Genomic DNA, 17,183 nt, shown 5'->3' with positions numbered 1-17,183 from the left:
CATTGTAGATGAACAGTGAGTAGAGAGCCCTTTTTTATGGTTTTCCCTTAACTCCTTGATTTGCTATGTATCACACTGCCGTGCACCGATCTGCATTCTGCACAGTGTTGTTGTAGATGAACAGTGAGTAGTGAGCCCTTTTTTATGGTTTTCCCTTAACTCCTTGATTTGCTATGTATTGCACTGCTGTGCACCGATCTACATTCTGCACAGTGTTGTTCTAGATGAACAGTGAATAGTGAGCCCTTTTTTTATGGTTTTCCCTTAACTCCTTGATTTGCTATGTATCGCACTGTCATGCACCGATCTGCATTCTGCACAGTGCTGTTGTAGATGAACAGTGAGTAGTGAGCCCTTTTTTATGGTTTTCCCTTAACTCCTTGATTTGCTATGTATCGCACTGTCATGCACCGATCTGCATTCTGCACAGTGCTGTTGTAGATGAACAGTGAGTAGTGAGCCCTTTTTTTATGGTTTTCCCTTAACTCCTTGATTTGCTATGTATTGCACTGCCGTGCACCGATCTGCATTCTGCACAGTATTGTTGTAGATGAACAGTGAGTAGTGAGCCCTTTTTTTATGGTTTTCCCTTCACACCTTGATTTGCTATGTATCGCACTGTCATGCACCAATCTGCATTCTGCACAGTGCCGTTGTAGATGAACAGTGAGTAGTGAGCCCTTTTTTATGGTTTTCCCTTAACTCCTTGATTTGCTATGTATTGCACTGCCGTGCACCGATCTGCATTCTGCACAGTGCTGTTGTAGATGAACAGTGAGTAGTGAGCCCTTTTTTTATGGTTTTCCCTTAACTCCTTGATTTGCTATGTATCGCACTGTCATGCACCGATTTGCATTCTGCACAGTGCTGTTGTAGATGAACAGTGAGTAGTGAGCCCTTTTTTATGGTTTTCCCTTAACTCCTTGATTTGCTATGTATTGCACTGCCGTGCACCGATCTGCATTCTGCACAGTGTTGTTGTAGATGAACAGTGAGTAGTGACCCCTTTTTTATGGTTTTCCCTTAACTCCTTGATTTGCTATGTATTGCACTGCCGTGCACCGATCTACATTCTGCACAGTGTTGTTCTAGATGAACAGTGAATAGTGAGCCCTTTTTTATGGTTTTCCCTTAACACCTTGATTTGCTATGTATTGCACTGTCATGCATTCTGCACAGTACCACTGTAGATGAACAGTGAGTAGTGAGCCCTTTTTTATGGTTTTCCCTTAACTCCTTGATTTGCTATGTATTGCACTGCCGTGCACCGATCTACATTCTGCACAGTGTTGTTCTAGATGAACAGTGAATAGTGAGCCCTTTTTTATGGTTTTCCCTTAACACCTTGATTTGCTATGTATTGCACTGTCATGCATTCTGCACAGTACCACTGTAGATGAACAGTGAGTAGTGAGCCCTTTTTTATGGTTTTCCCTTAACTCCTTGATTTGCTATGTATCGCACTGTCATGCCTGCATTCTGCACAGTGTTGTTGTAGATGAACAGTGAGTAGTGAGCCCTTTTTTTATGGTTTTCCCTTAACACCTTGATTTGCTATGTATCGCACTGACATGCACCGATCTGCATTCTGCACAGTGCTGTTGTAGATGAACAGTGAGTAGTGAGCCCTTTTTTATGGTTTTTCCTTAACTCCTTGAATTGCTATGTATTGCACTGCCGTGCACTGATCTGCATTCTGCACAGTGCCGTTGTAGATGAACAGTGCGTAGTGAGCCCTTTTTTATGGTTTTCCCTTAACACCTTGATTTGCTATGTATCGCACTGTCATGCACCGATCTGCATTCTGCACAGTGTTGTTGTAGATGAACAGTGAGTAGTGAGCCCTTTTTTTATGGTTTTCCCTTAACACCTTGATTTGCTATGTATCACACTGCCGTGCACCGATCTGCATTCTGCACAGTGCCATTGTAGATGAACAGTGAGTAGTGAGCCCTTTTTTATGGTTTTCCCTTAACACCTTGATTTGCTATGTATCGCACTGTCATGCACCGATTTGCATTCTGCACAGTGCCATTGTAGATGAACAGTGAGTAGTGAGCCCTTTTTTATGGTTTTTCCTTAACTCCTTGATTTGATATGTATCGCACTGTCATGCACCGATTTGCATTCTGCACAGTGCCATTGTAGATGAACAGTGAGTAGAGAGCCCTTTTTTACGGTTTTCCCTTAACACCTTGATTTGGTATGTATCGCACTGCTGTGCACCGATCTGCATTCTGCACAGTATTGTTGTAGATGAACAGTGAGTAGTGAGCCCTTTTTTTATGGTTTTCCCTTAACACTTTGATTTGCTATGTATCGCACTGTCATGCACCGATTTGCATTCTGCACAGTGCCATTGTAGATGAACAGTGAGTAGAGAGCCCTTTTTTATGGTTTTCCCTTAACTCCTTGATTTGCTATGTATCACACTGCCGTGCACCAATCTGCATTCTGCACAGTGTTGTTGTAGATGAACAGTGAGTAGTGAGCCCTTTTTTATGGTTTTCCCTTAACACCTTGATTTGCTATGTATCACACTGCCGTGCACCGATCTGCATTCCGCACAGTGCCATTGTAGATGAACAGTGAGTAGTGAGCCCTTTTTTATGGTTTTCCCTTAACACCTTGATTTGCTATGTATCACACTGCCGTGCACCGATCTGCATTCCGCACAGTGCCATTGTAGATGAACAGTGAGTAGTGAGCCCTTTTTTATGGTTTTCCCTTAACACCTTGATTTGCTATGTATCGCACTGCTGTGCACCGATCTGCATTCTGCACAGTATTGTTGTAGATGAACAGTGAGTAGTGAGCCCTTTTTTTATGGTTTTCCCTTAACACTTTGATTTGCTATGTATCGCACTGTCATGCACCGATTTGCATTCTGCACAGTGCCATTGTAGATGAACAGTGAGTAGAGAGCCCTTTTTTATGGTTTTCCCTTAACTCCTTGATTTGCTATGTATCGCACTGCTGTGCACCGATCTGCATTCTGCACAGTGCCATTGTAGATGAACAGTGAGTAGAGAGCCCTTTTTTATGGTTTTCCCTTAACTCCTTGATTTGCTATGTATCACACTGCCGTGCACCAATCTGCATTCTGCACAGTGTTGTTGAAGATGAACAGTGAGTAGTGAGCCCTTTTTTATGGTTTTCCCTTAACACCTTGATTTGCTATGTATCGCACTGCCGTGCACCGATTTGCATTCTGCACAGTGCCATTGTAGATGAACAGTGAGTAGAGAGCCCTTTTTTATGGTTTTCCCTTAACTCCTTGATTTGCTATGTATCACACTGCCATGCACCGATCTGCATTCTGCACAGTGCCATTGTAGATGAACAGTGAGTAGTGAGCCCTTTTTTATGGTTTTCCCTTAACTCCTTGATTTGCTATGTATTGCACTGCCGTGCACCGATCTGCATTCTGCACAGTGTTGTTGTAGATGAACAGTGAGTAGTGAGCCCTTTTTTATGGTTTTCCCTTAACACCTTGATTTGCTATGTATCACACTGCCGTGCACCGATCTGCATTCCGCACAGTGCCATTGTAGATGAACAGTGAGTAGTGAGCCCTTTTTTATGGTTTTCCCTTAACACCTTGATTTGCTATGTATCACACTGCCGTGCACCGATCTGCATTCTGCACAGTGCCATTGTAGATGAACAGTGAGTAGTGAGCCCTTTTTTATGGTTTTCCCTTAACACCTTGATTTGCTATGTATCACACTGTTATGCACCGATTTGCATTCTGCACAGTGTTGTTGCAGATGAACATTGAGTAGTGAGCCCTTTTTTATGGTTTTCCCTTAACTCCTTGATTTGCTATGTATCACACTGCCATGCACCGATCTGCATTCTGCACAGTGCCGTTGTAGATGAACAGTGAGTAGAGAGCCCTTTTTTATGGTTTTCCCTTAACTCCTTGATTTGCTATGTATCACACTGCCGTGCACCGATCTGCATTCTGCACAGTATTGTTGTAGATGAACAGTGAGTAGTGAGCCCTTTTTTTATGGTTTTCCCTTCACACCTTGATTTGCTATGTATCGCACTGTCATGCACCAATCTGCATTCTGCACAGTGCTATTGTAGATGAACAGTGAGTAGTGAGCCCTTTTTTATGGTTTTCCCTTAACTCCTTGATTTGCTATGTATTGCACTGCCGTGCACCGATCTGCATTCTGCACAGTGCTGTTGTAGATGAACAGTGAGTAGTGAGCCCTTTTTTTATGGTTTTCCCTTAACTCCTTGATTTGCTATGTATCGCACTGTCATGCACCGATTTGCATTCTGCACAGTACCACTGTAGATGAACAGTGAGTAGTGAGCCCTTTTTTATGGTTTTCCCTTAACTCCTTGATTTGCTATGTATCGCACTGTCATGCCTGCATTCTGCACAGTGTTGTTGTAGATGAACAGTGAGTAGAGAGCCCTTTTTTATGGTTTTCCCTTAACACCTTGATTTGCTATGTATCGCACTGACATGCACCGATCTGCATTCTGCACAGTGCTGTTGTAGATGAACAGTGAGTAGTGAGCCCTTTTTTATGGTTTTTCCTTAACTCCTTGATTTGCTATGTATTGCACTGCCGTGCACCGATCTGCATTCTGCACAGTGCCATTGTAGATGAACAGTGCATAGTGAGCCCTTTTTTATGGTTTTCCCTTAACACTTTGATTTGCTATGTATCGCACTGTCATGCACCGATTTGCATTCTGCACAGTGCCATTGTAGATGAACAGTGAGTAGAGAGCCCTTTTTTATGGTTTTCCCTTAACTCCTTGATTTGCTATGTATCACACTGCCGTGCACCAATCTGCATTCTGCACAGTGTTGTTGAAGATGAACAGTGAGTAGTGAGCCCTTTTTTATGGTTTTCCCTTAACACCTTGATTTGCTATGTATCGCACTGCCGTGCACCGATTTGCATTCTGCACAGTGCCATTGTAGATGAACAGTGAGTAGAGAGCCCTTTTTTATGGTTTTCCCTTAACTCCTTGATTTGCTATGTATCACACTGCCATGCACCGATCTGCATTCTGCACAGTGCCATTGTAGATGAACAGTGAGTAGTGAGCCCTTTTTTATGGTTTTCCCTTAAGTCCTTGATTTGCTATGTATTGCACTGCCGTGCACCGATCTGCATTCTGCACAGTGTTGTTGTAGATGAACAGTGAGTAGTGAGCCCTTTTTTATGGTTTTCCCTTAACACCTTGATTTGCTATGTATCACACTGCCGTGCACCGATCTGCATTCCGCACAGTGCCATTGTAGATGAACAGTGAGTAGTGAGCCCTTTTTTATGGTTTTCCCTTAACACCTTGATTTGCTATGTATCACACTGTTATGCACCGATTTGCATTCTGCACAGTGTTGTTGTAGATGAACATTGAGTAGTGAGCCCTTTTTTATGGTTTTCCCTTAACTCCTTGATTTGCTATGTATCCCACTGCCATGCACCGATCTGCATTCTGCACATTGCCATTGTAGATGAACAGTGAGTAGAGAGCCCTTTTTTATGGTTTTCCCTTAACTCCTTGATTTGCTATGTATCGCACTGTCATGCACCAATCTGCATTCTGCACAGTGCCGTTGTAGATGAACAGTGAGTAGTGAGCCCTTTTTTATGGTTTTCCCTTAACTCCTTGATTTGCTATGTATTGCACTGCTGTGCACCGATCTGCATTCTGCACAGTGCTGTTGTAGATGAACAGTGAGTAGTGAGCCCTTTTTTATGGTTTTCCCTTAACTCCTTGATTTGCTATGTATCGCACTGTCATGCCTGCATTCTGCACAGTGTTGTTGTAGATGAACAGTGAGTAGTGAGCCCTTTTTTATGGTTTTCCCTTAACACATTGATTTGCTATGTATCGCACTGACATGCACCGATCTGCATTCTGCACAGTGCTGTTGTAGATGAACAGTGAGTAGTGAGCCCTTTTTTATGGTTTTTCCTTAACTCCTTGATTTGCTATGTATTGCACTGCCGTGCACCGATCTGCATTCTGCACAGTGCCGTTGTAGATGAACAGTGCGTAGTGAGCCCTTTTTTATGGTTTTCCCTTAACACCTTGATTTGCTATGTATCGCACTGTCATGCACCGATCTGCATTCTGCACAGTGTTGTTGTAGATGAACAGTGAGTAGTGAGCCCTTTTTTTATGGTTTTCCCTTAACTCCTTGATTTGCTATGTATTGCACTGCCATGCACCGATCTGCATTCTGCACAGTGCCGTTGTAGATGAACAGTGCGCAGTGAGCCCTTTTTTATGGTTTTCCCATAACACCTTGATTTGCTATGTATCGCACTGTCATGCACTGATCTGCATTCTGCACAGTGTTGTTGTAGATGAACAGTGAGTAGTGAGCCCTTTTTTATGGTTTTCCCTTAACTCCTTGATTTGCTATGTATCACACTGCTGTGCACCGATCTGCATTATGCACAGTGCTGTTGTAGATGAACAGTGCGTAGTGAGCCCTTTTTTATGGTTTTCCCTTAACACCTTGATTTGCTATGTATTGCACTGCCGTGCACCGATCTGCATTCTGCACAGTGTTGTTGTAGATGAACAGTGAGTAGAGAGCCCTTTTTTATGGTTTTCCCTTAACTCCTTGATTTGCTATGTATCGCACTGCCATGCACCGATCTGCATTCTGCACAGTGCCATTGTAGATGAACAGTAAGTAGTGAGCCCTTTTTTATGGTTTTCCCTTAACTCCTTGATTTGCTATGTATAACACTGCCGTGCACCGATCTGCATTCTGCACAGTGTTGTTGTAGATGAACAGTGAGTAGTGAGCCCTTTTTATGGTTTTCCCTTAACTCCTTGATTTGCTATGTATCACACTGCCGTGCACCGATCTGCATTCTGCACAGTGCCATTGTAGATGAACAGTGAGTAGAGAGCCATTTTTTATGGTTTTCCCTTAACACCTTGATTTGCTATGTATCGCACTGCCATGCACCGATCTGCATTCTGCACAGTGCCATTGTAGATGAACAGTAAGTAGTGAGCCCTTTTTTATGGTTTTCCCTTAACTCCTTGATTTGCTATGTATAACACTGCCATGCACCGATCTGCATTCTGCACAGTGTTGTTGTAGATGAACAGTGAGTAGAGAGCCCTTTTTTATGGTTTTCCCTTAACACCTTGATTTGCTATGTATCGCACTGTCATGCACCGATTTGCATTCTGCACAGTGCCATTGTAGATGAACAGTGAGTAGAGAGCCCTTTTTTATGGTTTTCCCTTAACTCCTTGATTTGTTATGTATCACACTGCCATGCACCGATCTGCATTCTGCACAGTGCCATTGTAGATGAACAGTGAGTAGTGAGCCCTTTTTTATGGTTTTCCCTTAACACCTTGATTTGCTATGTATCACACTGCCGTGCACCGATCTGCATTCTGCACAGTGCTGTTGAAGATGAACAGTGAGTAGTGATCCCTTTTTTATGGTTTTCCCTTAACACCTTGATTTGCTATGTATTGCACTGCCGTGCACCGATCAGCATTCTGCACAGTGTTGTTCTAGATGAACAATGAGTAGTGAGCCCTATTTTTATGGTTTTCCCTTAACTCCTTGATTTGCTATGTATCACACTGCTGTGCACCGATCTACATTCTGCACAGTGCTGTTGTAGATGAACAGTGAGTAGTGAGCCCTTTTTTATGGTTTTCCCTTAACACCTTGATTTGCTATGTATCACACTGCCGTGCACCGATCTGCATTCTGCACAGTGCCATTGTAGATGAACAGTGAGTAGTGAGTCCTTTTTTATGGTTTTCCCTTAACTCCTTGATTTGCTATGTATCGCAGTGCCGTGCACCGATCTGCATTCTGCACAGTGCCATTGTAGATGAACAGTGAGTAGTGAGCCCTTTTTTATGGTTTTCCCTTAACTCCTTGATTTGCTATGTATTGCACTGCCGTGCACCGATCAGCATTCTGCACAGTGTTGTTCTAGATGAACAATGAGTAGTGAGCCCTTTTTTATGGTTTTCCCTTAACTCCTTGATTTGCTATGTATCGCACTGCCTTGCACCGATCTGCATTCTGCACAGTGTTGTTGTAGATGAACAGTGAGTAGTGAGCCCTTTTTATGGTTTTCCCTTAACTCCTTGATTTGCTATGTATCACACTGCCATGCACCGATCTGCATTCTGCACAGTATTGTTGTAGATGAACAGTGAGTAGTGAGCCCTTTTTTATGGTTTTCCCTTAACTCCTTGATTTGCTATGTATCACACTGCCGTGCACCGATCTGCATTCTGCACAGTATTGTTGTAGATGAACAGTGAGTAGTGAGCCCTTTTTTATGGTTTTCCCTTAACTCCTTGATTTGCTATGTATCGCACTGCCATGCACCAATCTGCATTCTGCACAGTGTTGTTGAAGATGAACAGTGAGTAGTGAGCCATTTTTTATGGTTTTCCCTTAACACCTTGATTTGCTATGTATCGCACTGCCGTGCACCGATTTGCATTCTGCACAGTGCCATTGTAGATGAACAGTGAGTAGAGAGCCCTTTTTTATGGTTTTCCCTTAACTCCTTGATTTGCTATGTATCACACTGCCATGCACCGATCTGCATTCTGCACAGTGCCATTGTAGATGAACAGTGAGTAGTGAGCCCTATTTTTATGGTTTTCCCTTAACTCCTTGATTTGCTATGTATCACACTGCCGTGCACCGATCTACATTCTGCACAGTGCTGTTGTAGATGAACAGTGAGTAGTGAGCCCTTTTTTATGGTTTTCCCTTAACTCCTTGATTTGCTATGTATCGCACTGTCATGCACCGATTTGCATTCTGCACAGTGCCGTTGTAGATGAACAGTGAGTAGTGAGCCCTTTTTTTATGGTTTTCCCTTAACACCTTGATTTGCTATGTATCGCACTGCTGTGCACCGATCTGCATTCTGCACAGTGTTGTTGTAGATGAACAGTGAGTAGAGAGCCCTTTTTTATGGTTTTCCCTTAACTCCTTGATTTGCTATGTATTGCACTGCCGTGCACCGATCTGCATTCTGCACAGTGCTGTTGTAGATGAACAGTGAGTAGTGATCCCTTTTTTATAGTTTTCCCTTAACTCCTTGATTTGCTATGTATTGCACTGCCGTGCACCGATCTACATTCTGCACAGTGCTGTTGTAGATGAACAGTGAGTAGTGAGCCCTTTTTTATGGTTTTCCCTTAACTCCTTGATTTGCTATGTATCGCACTGCTGTGCACCGATCTGCATTCTGCACAGTGTTGTTGTAGATGAACAGTGAGTAGTGAGCCCTTTTTTTATGGTTTTCCCTTAACACCTTGATTTGCTATGTATCGCACTGCCATGCACCGATCTACATTCTGCACAGTGCCGTTGTAGATGAACAGTGAGTAGTGAGCCCTTTTTTATGGTTTTCCCTTAACTCCTTGATTTGCTATGTATTGCACTGCCGTGCACCGATCTACATTCTGCACAGTGCTGTTGTAGATGAACAGTGAGTAGTGAGCCCTTTTTTATGGTTTTCCCTTAACTCCTTGATTTGCTATGTATCGCACTGCTGTGCACCGATCTGCATTCTGCACATTGTTGTTGTAGATGAACAGTGAGTAGTGAGCCCTTTTTTATGGTTTTCCCTTAACTCCTTGATTTGCTATGTATCGCACTGTCATGCACCGATTTGCATTCTGCACAGTGCCATTGTAGATGAACAGTGAGTAGTGAGCCCTTTTTTTATGGTTTTCCCTTAACACCTTGATTTGCTATGTATCGCACTGTCATGCACCGATCTGCATTCTGCACAGTGCCGTTGTAGATGAACAGTGAGTAGTGAGCCCTTTTTTATGGTTTTCCCTTAACTCCTTGATGTGCTATGTATTGCACTGCCGTGCACCGATCTGCATTCTGCACAGTGCTGTTGTAGATGAATAGTGAGTAGTGAGCCCTTTTTTTATGGTTTTCCCTTAACTCCTTGATTTGCTATGTATCGCACTGACATGCACCGATCTGCATTCTGCACAGTGCCGTTGTAGATGAACAGTGCGTAGTGAGCCCTTTTTTATGGTTTTCCCTTAACACCTTGATTTGCTATGTATCACACTGCCATGCACCGATCTGCATTCTGCACAGTATTGTTGTAGATGAACAGTGAGTAGTGATCCCTTTTTTATGGTTTTCCCTTAACACCTTGATTTGCTATGTATCGCACTGCCATGCACCGATCTGCATTCTGCACAGTACCACTGTAGATGAACAGTGAGTAGTGAGCCCTTTTTTGTGGTTTTCCCTTAATTCCTTGACACTGAACCTAAGTGGAATTTCACACCTCCCAACACAGATTTCTGCCTTAACAGTTTTCTCCTGAATTAAAATTCTAAACATGCAGGTTTCCAACCTTCATATAAACAAATGCATCAATCTCAATCTCAAAAACTATAAAAAATTAAAATATGAACATCATTCAGCATAGACTTCTTCACAGAGGTGATGTTAACATGTCAGCCAGAAGACAAAATGGTAATTTTATACTGAACAAGTAATTTGATAATATATGTTAATTATAATGACACACACGATTATTAATATTTCTGTAACCATATTAGCAGGAGTGAAATTATAAGGGCAACTTTTGTTCATGCAGTTTTGAAGAGGTCTCTCCATTTCGGAGATATTTCCATAACTCTGAATTGTATGATTAGTTAAATATTTAATAGACAAATACATGTAAACATCTGCAAAGCATGGAGCACCATATAAATTCCCTCTGGTTTAACTTTTTTAAAATAATTAAGCTACGACAAACATTCATAATATTTCTGGAAAATAACCCAGATTTTCTCTGGTACAGAGTGCCCCACTCTTCTGAGGAGCCATTCCTGATCTCTGTGGTGATTGGTTATGTGAAATGCTGCATTATAATACATCTGGATGGAAAACGTCCAAGATATATTTACAGAAATATATTTATGCAAGTATACATGCAACATTATCAGCTAGAGTGTCTTCTGCGTGGAGACATGCATGAATGGGCGTACCTTCATTGAAGGTTGTGCATCAGGGCTGGCAACTCGGCACATAAAAATCAACTGCCAATCATTAGCGGACTGGAGTTCCACTGTGGCGACCCGTAGCCGGGAAAAGCTGAAAGACACATACATGCAACATTATTAAACAGATATAAACATATGCAGATCTGCAGCAGACAGACAGCAAGGATCTGTGAAACTTTTACAGAATTATGTAAGCTTTCATTTAACACCACAAAGTGTCCCGTTATTAACACAAATATTAATATGGCACAATCATAATTTGACATTAAATAAAATCACCCTTTCTTGCCTAATGATCACTGCATTTAGGTCTACAGATATTCCTTACCTGTGTGCTGAGTTGTCCTGTGAAATGCTGTTCATTCTGTGGACACTGGCTGAAATAATTATATAAAATATGCAGATATGCATTCCTATTATATTTATTGCCACAATCATAATTTGACATTAAATAAAATCACCCTTTCTTGCCTAATGATCACTGCATTTAGGTCTACAGATATTCCTTACCTGTGTGCTGAGTTGTCCTGTGAAATGCTGTTCATTCATAGGTTCATAGGTAGGTACTAGGCTATCGGCCCTAGGGCCCATACAAGCCTAGCCAAAAAATGTACCCTGGCTTTCGCCACCCAAGAAAATTATGTTCCTGTGTACCTGTCGAGCAGAGCCACAGAAGTGATCCCCTGGGTGAATTTCCCATTTCCCATCCAATCATCAAGATTCTTCTTGAAGAGTGCTAATGAGGAGCTCTGTTTGACATAGATAGGTAGTCTGTTCCAGAGTATGGGAAGTCTCTCGGACAGGAATCTATCCCTCCAGCATGTTCTGTTTATTGTGGTGACAAGGTTAAGGTCCCTAGAGCGTGTAGCTCAGAGGGATTGGGATTTCTTTAAGTGGAGCATGTCCAACAGCTCTGGGTTTGACATAGCTTTGTATGTTAGGCAGAGATCGCCCCTGAGTAGGCGATATGCGATGGAGTAAACCTGTAGTTTTTAGAGACGGTCTGCATAGGGCATCTGTTTGAGACCAGTAATCCTCTTTGTGAGGTATTTCTGTGGTCTTTCCAGTTGTTGTAGATGTCCTGTGAGGTACATACCAAAAGGGGTGTTGTACTGTATAATGGGTCTAATGAGTGATGAGTAGAGGGGAACAATGACCTCTTTTTTTCTGGATGAGAATCCTTTTGTGATGAGATGAGCCACGTAGAAGGATTTTCTGACCACTGTGGCGATGTGATTATCAAAGGAGAGACTACTGTCCACCTGTGTCCCAAGGTCTCATCACATTTTCGGCATTAAGTAGACTACCAGCTATGTGGTAGTTCATGGGTACAGAGTTTTCACCAAAGGGGATGACAATACACTTTTTGGCATTGAGCTTCAGGCCATGGCTTTGACACCAGGTATCTGTCTCAGTGAGGCACTTTTGTAGTTTGTCCACATCGTTAGGAGTTTCGATTATGGCTCCTAGTTTGCAGTCATCTGCAAACTTTGTTAGCTAAAGACCTTCTGTGTTGGCCTGCACTTCAGAGAAGTAGATACCAAACAGGAGAGGACTCAGGACTGAACCCTGTGGTACTCAACTTGTCACTGGTCTGATGTCGGATTTGGAATCTGTTACTTTCACAGTGTGGGTTCTGTCCATGAGCCAGTTGGCAACTCATCTTGTGACATCCATCTGTGGACACTGGCTGAAATAATTATATAAAATATGCAGATATGCATTCCTATCATATTTATTGCCACACAACTATAAATATCTACAAAGCGGTAGTACTTACCCACCTGGACAATATGTGTTCTGTCCTTAATCTAGTTGGCTATCCATCTTACCACATACAGATTTACATGTAAGGCCATCAACTTAGAAACAATTCAGTCATGTAGTATGATATGTGCGTGCATGTGTAACACACACACACACACACACACACACACACACACACACACACTTAGATAAAATGTTTTGGACTCTTACCAAGTGCCTGTTATGAGCATTTTATTAAATGGTACAGCAACAAAAAAGCAACGTTACTACTGAATATGCCAAGACTTTGTAACCACCGCTACATAAGTGGGTTTGGACAATCAGTTGTATGTGTGTGTGTGTGTGTGTGTGTGTTGGGGCAGCAGTCAAACAAAATTTACTTTTTATTTATTTATTTTACATTTGTTTACCGGGAAAGTCTTGATTGGGCATGGTTCCCATTTTCAGCGGAGGTCCGGGCAGAAAAGCTCCCCAAAGATTAGTACAGCAAATACAGTAAGTACAATACAGATGTTAATAAACTACAGTACAGAGTCAAAACGTTAATAAACTACAGTACAGAGTCAAAACGTTAATAAAGTACAGTACAGAGTCAAAACGTTAATAAAGTACAGTACAGAGTCAAAACGTTAATAAAGTACAGTACAGAGTCAAAACGTTAATAAAGTGCAGTACAGAGTCAAAACGTTAATAAGGTACAGGTTCAAGTCCAAGAAAGGAACAAAAGGTAATGTCCTATAAGGAGCACAGTGTGTTACAATACAGTTAAAAGTAAATATCCTATAAGGAGCACTGTGTGTTACAATACAGTTAAAAGTAAATATCCTATAAGGAGCACAGTGTGTTAACAACAATACAGTTAAAAGTAAATATCCTATAAGGAGCACAGTGTGTTACAGCAATACAGTTAAAAGTAAATATCCTATAAGGAGCACAGTGTGTTACAGCAATACAGTTAAAAGTAAATATCCTATAAGGAGCACAGTGTGTTACAGCAATACAGTTAAAAGTAAATATCCTATAAGGAGCACAGTGTGTTACAGCAATACAGTTAAAAGTAAATATCCTATAAGGAGCACAGTGTGTTACAGCAATACAGTTAAAAGTAAATATCCTATAAGGAGCACAGTGTGTTACAACAATACAGTTAAAAGTAAATATCCTATAAGGAGCACAGTGTGTTACAGCAATACAGTTAAAAGTAAATATCCTATAAGGAGCACAGTGTGTTACAGCAATACAGTTAAAAGTAAATATCCTATAAGGAGCACAGTGTGTTACAGCAATACAGTTAAAAGTAAATATCCTATAAGGAGCACTGTGTGTTACAATACAGTTAAAAGTAAATATACTATAAGGAGCACAGTGTGTTACAGCAATACAGTTAAAAGTAAATATCCTATAAGGAGCACAGTGTGTTACAATACAGTTAAAAGTAAACTATAAGGAGCACAGTGTGTTACAGCAATACAGTTAAAAGTAAATATACTATAAGGAGCACAGTGTGTTACAATACAGTTAAAAGTAAATATCCTATAAGGAGCACAGTGTGTTACAGCAATACAGTTAAAAGTAAATATCCTATAAGGAGCACAGTGTGTTACAGCAATACAGTTAAAAGTAAATATACTATAAGGAGCACAGTGTGTTACAATACAGTTAAAAGTAAATATACTATAAGGAGTTGAAAGGGCATTTTGTTCAGTCATTTGGTTACATTTATCAGTGCCTAGTACAGTGAACACACACTAATTAAGTAAGAGTACAGAAAGGAGTTGTGCAAGCTTTCATAGAAGGTTAAAGTATAATATGATCTAATTAAGTGAAGCTACCCAAGGTCAGAACAATTACATAACCAAGCACTATGTACAAATGGGACCAGAGGAGTTTTTTGAAATTATTTTTGATTTCAGTGATCTTAATATCTATATGGGATGGTATTCCATGCTGTTGTAACAGAAATGGAAAACAAGGAGCCCCCAGAGCTATTGTTGCTTTTGCCTCTGTCACCCAGTGCTTTACTTTTTGATCCTAATAGGTGTTTGTTAGAGTACATATTAAGTAGACCTTGAAGAACAGGAACTCTATCAGGATAATCTAGACTTTGGTGGGCTATTGTAAGCTAGTTATATGCAAGCAGGTTGGGTAGTTCTAGCCAGGATAGTTGACTGATTGCTATGCAATGATGTGTCCTGAAGGGTGAGTCAGTAGCAAACCTAGCTATTTTAATATAGCAGGTGTTTAGTTTGTTAAAGTCTGCTTTGTTTAGGTTGATGAGTATGGGGTAGGCACAGAGGGGTGTGGATAGTAGGTAGGTTCTTGCGATGGTGGCTTTACTGTCATTGGTGAGGTACTTTTTGCATCTGTATAGGGTTCCGTGTTTTTCATGGACTTTCTTTATTGTCTGTGCAATGTGCATATCAAATTTCATGTTGTGATTTATGATAACCCCTAGAAGTTTGGTGTGTTGGACAGGTGTGATAGGGGTGTTATTAGCTGGAATATTGTGAATGGCGGCATGCAGTCTAAGGCCCTAGTGGGATAGAATATCATTAGCTGTGTTTTACTGGTGTTAAGTATTAGTTGAGAGTTGGCTAACCAGGTTTCAACAGCTGTAAAGGACTCTTGTGTCAATTCCTGTAGTTGAAGGAGTGATGGAGCGCAGCAGATTAGAATGGAGTCATTGGCGTACTGGACTAGAGTGGCATGCCGGGTAGCTTTGTGAAGCAGGTTGGTGAATATGTTGAAAAGAAGTTGTCCAAGAATGGATCCTCAGAGGACCACTAGGGGACAGGTAGGAGATAAGAAGTTTTGCCATATTACTGCTCACTGGGGGTCATTTAGATAGTCTTGAAACCATGCTAGTGTAAAGTGTCCAGTGACGGCTCGTGCCATCGGGCTGCAGGAATGCAGCCCCCCCAGCTGTGTGAAGAAAAAAGAGAACATTCGTTTTTAAAAATAAAATATGTATAACTATTAATTTTATAAATTAAAAACAGTGAGTCAGACTGACTAGCGAAGTCCCGGAACTCGAACTGCGCATGCCCCGCGAGTTCCATTTTTTTTTTGTTTTTTTTGTTTCTGTAAATCTGGACTGCTTTGAAAGTAGTCCAGATTAGGGAGAGAGAACTGCATCAGTGCGATGCCCAGACGTCTGTGCAGTTAACCGCACAGTAAAGTGGAAGGGGGTCGGACTGCCACATCCGCAAACACGTACTTGATGTAGAAGTCTGGATGGCTACTGATTGGTTCTCACTCTCTTTCCAAAAAAGTTGTAACAGACTGTGCACAGTACTGGTTACTACTTCACTTGTCACAGTGCTACAAAACAAGTAAAAAACTCGTTCCTTAATTGCTTTTTTTTTTGGCTTGCAAGTTGCTGTTATTACGGAGAGTCAGAGGAAAGAGTCGGGACTTGATTCCTATCCTGACCTATGCTTGAACAACTTGCTAGCTAACTACTTAAGTTATTGTTCGTGATCCGGAGACGGACAGTCACTCATTATTTTTTTTAACTTAAATTGAGGTAGGTGTCTGACAAGTTTTTTTTAGCAACCAACCATAATGAGTAGGTCTTTTGGCTACAGTTTCCTTTATAGCTGCATTCTTAGCAAGAAAGCTACTTGACTGACAGCTTTATGAGGCCAAATACATAACTTTCAGGCATATTACAGTGTTGCTCTTATTGCTCAGAAAATAAATGCTGATACAAACGTGTTGTTCTTTTAACATGTTTAAGCAAATTAGAGTAATATTTATATTCCGTGTGATGCGACAACGCTTTGCCTCCTCCTCCCCATTATCTTTGGCGTTGTCCGTAATCCTCAAGTAATGAATCTGATAATTTTGTTAGGACATGTAGCTCTGATTAATTTGGAAAGAAATATGATAAGCAAAGCAGAACAATAAAATACTGAGTCTGTAGACAGACTAGTTACTGTATCTGTATATCTGTGTAGATTATAGACACATTCAGAATGGAGGACAAATCCAGAAATAATGAAAGACAGTCGAGAACACTTAAAATATCAGCGCTATTAATTTGAGAAGTTGATAAAAATAAGATGCTGTTATTTAATAAGTATTTTGCGCTTAAAGTAAGTCATTATTTAATTGTCATTCACTCCTGTTTTTTTTTTTTTTTTTCAAAATTGCCAGTTTTATGGAGATTTAGCAAGGGAAGAGCAAAGCTCTGAGCCAAAATCAGGGATATTTGAGAGGGCTGATATGTATATGTGTGTGTGTTTGTGTTTGTATAAAAAGTGTCACAGTCTCGCTCTGCTTGCGTGCTTGCATGCATATACACACACTCACACAATATGTATGTATCTGTAGAAATGTGCTAAAAATATATGTATGTTATGATGTTG

This window comes from Protopterus annectens, chromosome 9.part0 (genome assembly GCF_019279795.1).
Source record: "Protopterus annectens isolate FY-2018-M chromosome 9.part0, PAN1.0, whole genome shotgun sequence".
Lineage (NCBI taxonomy): Eukaryota > Metazoa > Chordata > Ceratodontiformes > Protopteridae > Protopterus > Protopterus annectens.
This window is presented reverse-complemented; position numbering follows the sequence as displayed.